Genomic DNA, 10657 nt, shown 5'->3' on the forward strand with positions numbered 1-10657 from the left:
AGACCAGTATACTTGCATTTTCCAATTATTTAAATATAGATATACTAGCTTTATCACACGTGCTTCACACATGAGATGAGGTTTTTTTTTGTAGCAAAAAAAAAATTCTCTATTTTTATTTTATTTATATAAGTTTTATTTTGAGAATCTAATTTATAAGCAGATAAAGAAATTTGAAAATAAACAGGAGAGTGGCCCTATTTTTTAGGCAATGTTTTAATGGGAGTTAGAGTTATATTTTTACCGGATTGTCCTTGAACTTTGTCTCTACTTAAACATAGGGGTGTAGAGGTATTTTTTAACAAAAACATGAGGATCCCAAATAGGGAAAGCCCCTTAGATAGTAGTTTGTGTGTGTGTATATATGGGTTAGGTTCAAGTTACACCTGGTGTGACTTTAAGTAATGTTACACCACCTAATATTTTTTAATTAAATATGAATTTTGATAAATCTACCATTGGATTACATTATCTTCATATATTCTCCATACTTACAAAATTAAAAATGATCAAAGATCAATAATCATGTTATCATTTAATTGTTTAAATTCAAGTTTTTGTAATTTAAAATAATTCATAAAAGATGAGTTATAGATCAATTGGTAAATTACATCTGATTAGCTTGTATATTAAGAACATATAAAACATGTAATTTAACATTGGATTTTCAAAAAATAAATTCAATAACAAGTTATTGGGTGGTATAACATTACTTAAGGTTACTCCATGTGTAGCTTAAATCCAACCTTATATATATATATATATATATATATGGGGCTAGGATCAAGTTAAACTTAGTGAAACTCTTAGAAATGTTACATTACCTAATAGTTTTTTATTGGATAAAAATTTTAAGAAATTCATTGTTATATTACATGCCTGTTTGGATTGGCGTCTGCGTTTTTGGCATCTTTTTTTTTTTTTTTTTTTTTTTTTTTTTTTTTTTTTTTTTTTTTTTTTTTTTAAGTCCAACGCCTCTTGCACTGTTCATGGGACATGAACAATGCAAACAAGAAAATGAACAGTAACCAAAATATATTTTTTTATTGTTTACAATTTTCAGTTTTCAGTAAAATAAGCGGTATCCAAAAGCACACTACATATTCTCTATGTTCTTAACAAGTTCGCCAAATTCCATGCCAAACTTTGATCATATTAAAATTTTCAAGCAAATCGATTATAAGAAGACAATTTGTTAAAGAATTAAAATTATACTAGATGTAACTTTAACCGAACTATATACATATATGTGTTAGATTAGCAATTATGATTCCCCTATCAAGTTTTAATAGATAAACAATTTATGTTTGGTCTAATAAATAAACAATTTTATGTTGGGTCATGCTAACGAGTGCCTTTAGGGCACTCATTAATAATCAATTTCAAGAAAGTTTAGATACCACTTTATGAGAAATGAAAAAACTGTCAAAATATTAATTACTTTTTTTTTTTCATTTTTCATAAAAACTTTCTTTAAATGGATTATTAACAAGTGCCTTTAGCATTTCCCTTTTATGTTTGATAAACTAAAAACATAAATATATACATATACAAATGTTTATGTTTATGTTTATGTTGATTATATATATATATATATATATATATATATATATATATTGTTAAAAACTCATTTGTTCCTAATGAAAATGAATGGGAATAATTTAGGTAGTTAGCCTCTATAAGAAAGAGATGAAAACGATATTGAATTAGTTGAAGATAGTCAACCTCTATAAGAAACAAAGAAAGAAATCAACAAATGCAATAATTTAGGTTTCCAATAGATTCCTCCCCTTCAAAAACACATTGCCTACAAGGTGTCCTTATTGAATAACACCTTCATAAAGGATGACCGGCCATCAAAATGCCAATAACATATTGATAGGAATTGATCTTGTAAAGTATTGAATTTCTTATCAAAAGTACAAGAAAATCAAGAAATTCATGAAATTGTTTTACTTTTATTTGGGAAGGAAATTCTCATATAGTAATTGTTCAAAGGAATGTAAAATATTAGCAATTTGTTACCAAAATGAATTCTTCCCTAAAACCAACATCCGTTGTAAATTACCCTTACCTAAAAATCAAGAGTCTCTAGTCCAATTTTTTGAATTTGGATTAATCCATATTATATTTGTCAAGCAAATACTAAGGTAACAATTAATGATTAATTATAAAAGAACTCAACAAATCATGTCATCATGAATATATAAAGTATTCTCCAAAGAAAATATCATTTATATCTTGCAACCAAAACATCAAGCACAAGAACCATTTTTTATGCATAATTTTAAAATACAAAATTTTAAATAAAAACAATTAACAAATGATATAGTTATTGATCTCTAGTTATCTTTAAATTTTACAAGCATGTATCTCATAAGAAATAAATATAATGTAACAATAGATTTATTAAAGTTATATTAGATTTAACTTGAACCTAGCTCATATATTAGATTATCAATTATTATTCCCCATCAAGTTCTCATGAATAAAGATTTTGTGTCTAGCAAACACAAACATATACATACACATATGTTTATGTTGACGTATATTGTTTGGAGGAAAATGCTATAATTTCAAATTATTTGACAAATTGCTGATATAATGAGTAGTTATTAGTAAATGAAAAAATAATGTTATTAGTGGGCCTAGATGATAACCAATAAAAATTGGCCACAACAATAGTTTGTAAAAAAGTTGTAATTGTGCCTATAGCATTACTCTTGTTAGGAATTTGCTGATTCCTAAAGATCATATAAAAGTTTAGCACATCCATGAGGGTCATGACTCATGGCATAACAGTTTTTTCTCACTATCTTTTTGCTACAAGGAATAGAAAAACTAGAATTCTAATGATGCAAGCCTGCAACACCCATTTGGTGATGCATTGAGACATTAAAGACTAACATATGCAAAGACCTAAAATATTAAACGAATTATCTATCTTACTTCTTAAGAATGGATCTAGAAATCCTACATATTACACTAGCCTCTAAACACGCGCTATGCGCGTCATAGTGCGTGTTTAAAGGCTCTCTTTTTTTAATTAAAATTATATTTATTTCTATATTGCATAGACTGATCTTTCTTTGTGTTTCTTTATACAAAATGACCATTTGAAATATACACTAATTCTAGTGTAGTAGAGTATTTCAAGTTCGAATATCTAAAGAGAGTTAAGAAAGATCTTTTCAAAACTATAAACTTGTGCAAAATAAAGACAGACATACAAAAATGTGAGGAAGAAAACATAGAAATAATTAAGTATTAAGAAAATTACCTCTTTTTATGCCTTAAAGAGAAACAGAGGAAGGGGAAGAAAAGACATTTATTTATATATATATATTTTTTTGGCAATTGGGTTGCAGCAACCCAATTGCCAAAAAAAAAATAAAGATACATAGTAGTACTGTCATTTGTGGATGAGAAGTAATAGTAATACAGTTTTTTTTTTTTTTTAACTCAAAATAAAGAAGAAGAGAATTGAAAAAAAAAAAAAAACAAAAAAAAAAACAAAACAAAACAAAAAACTTGAGATTAAGTGTAAGGAAATCGCAAATTTAAAAAAAAAATGGTTAAGATTTGATAAAGGTAAAAAAAGAAAAATTGCAAACTTAGGCTTAGTGATTGAAGTAATATGGGGAGTTGGAGCAATTTAAATCTTTGAACAGAGAATGATCCTAATTTGTAGGCAATAGCTTAGTGGGAGTTAGACATATATTTTTACCGAATTATCCCTAAGTTTGGTCTCTATTTAAACCTAGGGGTGTAGAGGTATTTTTTAACCAACGAATTATCCATCCCAAATAGGAGAAATTCCTTAAAGAATAGAATTTAATTAAACAGATCGAATCAAAGGTTATAAAGTCTCAAGTATGAAATTCCCCAAGCATCCGAAAATAACTGATACAAAATAGGGGAAGGGGGGCTAAGGCTTATTATTTTAATTCAAATAGAACATGTTTGTTGTAATTAAAAAGAAAAAAACAAATAAAAAGAATAAACGTTAGAGATATAGAGGGTAAGAGGTGTTTTTTTTTTTTTACTGGAGGAATTTTATATGGATGAAAAAGGGGGTAAAAACTCTAAATTTTTGGACTCTTATGAAATTTGTTTTAATTTTTTATTAATTTTTAAGATGAACATTAATGAGGGTAAGGGGTTTTATTTATTTATTTATTTATTTATTTATTTCACTAGACGCGTTTTATTCAGATGGAAAAAAAAAGGGGAAAAAAGCCTAAATTTTAAGAGTTCTCCTTTTGAATTCAAAACGATAGTAGGTACTGTAGAAACGTTTGTTTTGAAATTAGGTATTTGACATTGTTCACCCTATTTATAAGAGAAGTCATTGTTTATTGATAAGAGTATTTTTGAACCATATAAAAGTCCAATTCAAGAAAGTGAATTTTTAAGGGAATCATGTGATGTTATTGACCCTAATCTTAAAACATTTGTAGGAGAAATCATTGGTTATTGGATGCCGGTATTTTTAACCTTCAGAAAAGCCCAAATCAAAAAGAGGAATTTTGTTATAAATAGTATAGATAATACTCTTTTAAGAGGAATAAAGTAGCACATTTGTTTTCCTTTTGAATAAATAAATTGCATATTTTATGTAAATGTGCATTTGAATTAACCTTTAGTTGATTTGCTAATCCACTTAGAGTGAAAAAAAGTATTATCTATACTAAGAAGAATGGAAGTTTTTAAATATTATACATAAACAAATAAGTCATTAAAAAAAAAAAAAAAAACTGAAAAACTGAAAAGCTAAAAGCTAATACAAACTCTGTTGTGTGTAATGGTCTGTTCCTTTTTCTCTAAATCTCTAAAAATGTTCATAAACATTGCTTCAAAGGAATTTTTAATACTTTAATTAATTTTGGGGACTTCAATCAAAATATTATTACTTGTTAAAATTTGTACAAAAAAAAGCAAATGAAAGACAAGGAAATTTGTTTGGATATTCAGTTTCTCAAAATGAGAATTATTGGTTCAAATTCCATAAAAAAATATAGGTCCTTAACTTATCCTTGTGAATAAAATAAAGGCTAAAATACAAAATTCACCCTCTAAGTTTCACCATTCATAATATCAGTTCTATAAGTTTGGGTTTTGTCATTTTGGTCCTTTAAATTTCTTTCCGTCTCAATTAAGTCCTCTGTTAATGTGTTGTTAGTTTCGGCCATTAACTTACCAAAACGGTGTCGTTTTGAACCTTAGTTAATATTAAAATTTATTTATTTTTATTTGTTTCTTAATTTTAGAAAAAAATTCAACAACAAAAAAAAAAATCCTCCCCCCCCCCAAATACTGATATGAGAAATCGAGAAAGAGGGGGAAAGAGAGAGTGAGAGATCGAGAAGGGGAATGAGAAAAAAGAGAGTTTGTGACATGATGTTCTGTTAAGGTTTGAAGTTTCATTTAGTGCTAGTTGGGGTGATGTGGTGCTGTTAGTGCGTGTTACTCCATTAGTTTTTTTGAACTCTAGAATGAACCATTTTGATAATTGTCGATTTTATCGGATAATTGTTCATTATGATTTTCTTGTTTATTTAGATTGGCGAAAATGCATTTTTGGTCCCTATATTTTGAACCTATTCTTATTTTGGTCCTTAACTTGATTTCACATCTACCTCAGTCTTTAAAAACGAAAAATAATTTCCATTTTGGTCCTTGTTATCAATCCACTAATAGAAAAATCATACGTGGTAGACAGAGTGCACTGTTGGCACAGTAAATACTGACATGACTATTAAATAATATTAAAAAAATTATTTTGCTTTTAAAAAATTTCCATGTCAGCATCTAAATAAAAAAACTAATAAAATTAATTAAAAAAATATTAAAAACAACTTATTTTCTTTTCCCACTTTATTTTCTTAGCAATTGAAAATACAAAAACACAAACACAACCCAAATCAAAACTGGAACCAGATTAAAAACATTGGCTAGGTTTGATTTTTTTTTTTTTTTAATTGAAACTGAATTCTTCTAAACCCAAACCCAAGTCTTCTCTCTCTCTCTCTCTCTGCCCATCCCAACCACCACCTGCAGTATCCTCCACCACTATCTCTCTCTGACCGCCACTAAGAACCATAACTCACCGCCTTCCATGGCTGACGTTTGGCTGATCTCAAAGAAGCCAATTTCCTCTAACCCACCATGTCTTTCTCTCTCTGAGATCTCCTCCACCACTATCTCTGTTTAGTTGTTTGGTTGATGAAGACAATCTTGTCACAACCACCACCTTCTATGGCTAGCGTTGATATCGTTTGGGTTTGGTGGTTTTAGATATGATGATGGATTTTGAAGCTTGATGTGCGAGGTGAGAATGATGGTGGGGTTGGAGGTGGTGTGGGTTTTCGGAGTCCATTGCCACTATTACTGTTCAGATATGAAAAAATTGGAGCTTTTTTTTTTTGGGTATTTTTTATTTGGAATATGTTTGATGGGTTTATGGAATGGTATGTTAAAAAATACACTTCCTTCTACCATGTCGATTTTTTCACATGAGAAGGAAGTGTATTTTTTAATTAAGTAGCTACATGGCTAAATCGGCTAAATCTCAAGAGGAAAACATAAGGAACAACACCACAGGTACTGTATCTAAGTTTTGTCCTTATTTTAATGACCACGTTTGCTCTTTTTTTTTTTTTTTTTTAATAACTATAAAAGCCAAACAATTTTGTTTGTTAGCAATGTTTCCAAACTCTTTAGGAAACTAGCAACTCTAGTCTTTTGGACTCGATTTCCTGTAGCAAATGGAGTATTAAAGATCCACGTGGAACTCAAGTCTTTAAGACTCGATTTCCTGTTCACCATCTTCTTCCTATGGCTGTCGTTTTGTCTTTTGGAATAAGAGCCATGGAACCATTTTATTCCCAATCTTGACCTTTGCATTGACTAATTTATGTTCGCTTTTGTTCACAAGGTTCTTGTAATTCTTTGCGTGTGAAGTCCAACAAACCATCTAGCTTGAACTTTCATCAAATGACCTTTGAGTTTCTGCCACGAGATACAAGGAAAAAGATGCAAGCAGGAAATACTTATTTAGCTGCTCAATACAATACTTGTTTGCAGGAGGCTCATGTTGTCTTATCCAGAACATTGAAGAGAGCATCCCCTTGTTAGTCTGCCAAAGAGTCATTTCAGAGTCTACATCCCCCTTGCTAAAAAAGAAAGGTAGATGTTGTAGCTTACCCACAAGCAAATCTAGGTGAAATCTAGGTTGGTCCGTTAGTGTATGGTGAGGTTTTGGAGGGAACTCGAGTCTTAGACACTCGAGTTCCACGTGGATTTTCTTAATCCACCTCAGCCATGCACCTCATGGAAATCGAGTATTTGAGACTTGATTTGCTATAGTGAAATCGAGTCTAACAAACTCGAGTTGTTACTTTCCTAAATAGTTTGGAAACATTGCTAACTAACAAAATTGTTTGGCTTTTATAGTTATTGAAAAAAAAAAAACCATGTTTGCTCCATACTTAGCCATGTCATCATCTAACATGCCAACAATGCACTCTGTTTGTCATGTAGGAATTTTTTGTTAATGGGTTGATGGAAGAGACTAAAATAAACATGATTTTCCGTTTTCAGGGACTAAGGTAGGCACGAAATCAAGTTAGGGACCAAAATGAAAATAGGCTCAAAATGTAGGGACCAAAAATGAATTTATGCCTTTTAGATCTTGGGGACTTTTGGTGGACTAGGAGCGAAGGGTGTTTGGTATATGTTTTCAAACAACAATTTTCAGTTTTTAGACAACATTACACGTATTTTCACACACTTTTTCACCGACACGTATTTCCACACATATTTTCAAATAACAATTTTCAGTTTTTAAGTGCATGTATCAAACACCCCTGCTTCGCTTCTGAAATCTGTATTGCCAACAACTTTGGAAGATCTTCTTGCTCTTGGCCTTTGTAGTTGATATATATCTCTCTCTTTCCCCCTCTTTCTTGATTTCTTAAATCAATATCGGGTGGGGTGCGGTGGGGTTTCATCTTTCTTATTTAGGTGTGGGTGGGACAACTAATTGGACTTCTGTTTTTTTTAATTAACGTTTTTTTTTCTAAAATTAAGAAATAAATAAAAATTAAATATTAACTAAGGTCCAAAATGACACCGTTTTGGTAAGTTAACGGCAAAAACTAACAGCACATTAATGGAGGATTTAATTGGAAAGGAATGAAACTTAGAGGATTAAAATTACAAAAACCCAAACTTATAAGACTGAAATGACAAATGGTGAAACTTAGAGGGTGAGTTTTGCATTTTGGCCAAAAATAAATTATCTCACCCTAAAACAAAATTAAGTCAATGCTTAATTAAATACCAAGTGTGGGGCCTAAAAGTTTGGTAGCCTCGGCCCATTTTACATCCTGCCCAAGGCCCAAGCCGAGGATGGAGAATCGCCCGAAGACGTTATATAAAGGCCTGAGCTGTAAGGACCCCCACCGAGGATGACCTTGTCCTCGGTGGACTGAGGCCAACACCAAGTGGGAGAACAAGCCCAGGACAGGTTGTCACCTCCATAATAAATGCGCTCACCTAACCCTCTAACCACACTAATGGAGATGTGACTCCTGGACAGGACAACCTTGGCCACTGCAAATCACATGAGTACTGATAATGCAGCTGATGAGACGGACGGTCAGAAGGGAAACGCGTGAATGATCAACAGGTGGAAGAAAGAGATGGTGAGAAAAGGACTATATAAGGGGAACCAACAGAACAGTTAAAGGAGGAAGGGAAAAAAAAAAGAGGAAGGGAAAAAAAAAAAAAAAAAAGAGGAAAGGAAGGGACCTCTGTCAAGATCCTCGAATCGGTGCCGAGGAGAGACCTTGAGGAGTAACTTTGGCGCGCCGGCCTTCAACGGGTGTGAATCCTGTTTTGGGCATTGTCCGTTTGTTAGTGCCTAGTTCTTGAACCCACTCTCTAAAAATGTATTGTTTGGGCTTATTGGATCATTTTCCTTTTGATTTACGAGGGCCTTTCCAAATTGAGTCCTTACAATTGGCACTGTCTGTGGGGAGAACTAAGGCGTTAGCAGGCGCAACGGCTAGCGATTTCCACCGTTGGGGGCTTGCGCAAGGTTGGGTAGTTTTTCGTCACCACCGGCGACAATGACCCCGACTTCAAAAAAAAAAAAGAACGAAGTAACAACCAACAATAACGCTTTTGCACAAGATATGATCGTTGCAGGAAAGTAAAAGACTTAGAGAATAGGAGAAGGAAACAAACATCACAACATTTTATTAATCGAAAAGTAAATACAAGATGCAAATAGAGGCTCAGACAGGCTTGTTTTAAAGCTAATTCTACAAACAGAAGCCCGGATGGGCCTGTTTTAAAACTAACTTTAGAGAAGGGGGCTGAGGCAAGCTTGTTTTAAGGCTGCCAACAACCCTCGGGCCGGTGCGGTTGGTGCCGGCGAGAAGAGAGAAGTAGATGCATGGGCACCTGACGACCCCTCCCCATGATGTTCCCTTAATTCTCTCCCGGCCCCACAGTGGTTGACCATTGGAGACAGCAACACCCGGGCACCGAACATGATGTAATCTTGCGAGCCTCCACCGACGAATAGGCCAGGCACAAGTCACTGCCCGTCTGAAGGGCATGCATGGGTGCGCCTCCGAGAAAAGCGTTATGTACTTCAAGGACCTCCTTCCTGACCGTCATGCACGACACCATCAGGATGACGCCCAAACTCTGCCGCGCCGGAAGTCTGACGCGTGCTACAGCCACAACGGCTCTCGGCCGAGGAAGGAGGACCTTTGGCCTGTGTGCCCTCACTCCCATCCAAGGCCGCCCCATTTCTCCAAACTCTTATCACAATCCTAGTAGGGTTATTGAAGGGGCTCGGAGAGCTGAAGGGACGCGTTTCCTGTTTTGTTAGAGGGTTCATGGAGTGTGGAAGGACGTTTCCCCCCAGAGAGCCTTATATAGAAGATGGAGGTTGGTGGGAATTAATCCACACAGAATTCGAAAAAAGGGTTATCAAAAGGGTTATCAGCGGCATTAATCCTGACCAAATTCCAAGGAGGCCATAGACCGCTGGATCTGCATCAATCTACAAGGATATTAATGAGAGCGCGTCTCGTGCATCAAAACGTCAGGTGCGGAACGCGAACAATCAGGGGACGCCTCGTAATTGAGGAGGGCGAAAACTTGAACTGAAGGCGGGGTTACTGCCACGCGTGAGGTTAGAAGTCCGAACCACCCCTGCCCAGGGCACCGCGGGGTCAAGGATCTGGCCCGAGGATGGCCCACTTCCGATGGAGCAGGGCCGAGGCCATCATCATGCCAAAAGTAAGATTCCAATCGCCGAGGACAAACTCCTTCATCCTATACAGAAGTGTTATACAAAATCAAGGCCTTGCATGGTCCTTGGACTCAAGCCTATGGGAAAACTAACCACTCAAATATACCTGGGTACTAGACTGAACCAAGGTATTGCATGGTCCAAGGACTCAAACCTATGGGAAAACTAACCACTCAAATATACCTGGGTACTAGACTGAACCAAGGCCTTGCATGGTCCTCGGACTCAAACCTATGGGAAAACTAACCACTCAAATATACCTGGGTACTAGACTGAACCAAGGTATTGCATAGTCCAAGGACTCAAACCTATAGGGAAACTAGC

The sequence above is a fragment of the Quercus suber genome, unplaced genomic scaffold, assembly GCF_002906115.3.
Source record: "Quercus suber isolate HL8 unplaced genomic scaffold, Cork oak 2.0 scaffold_168, whole genome shotgun sequence".
NCBI classification, from domain to species: Eukaryota; Viridiplantae; Streptophyta; class Magnoliopsida; order Fagales; family Fagaceae; genus Quercus; species Quercus suber.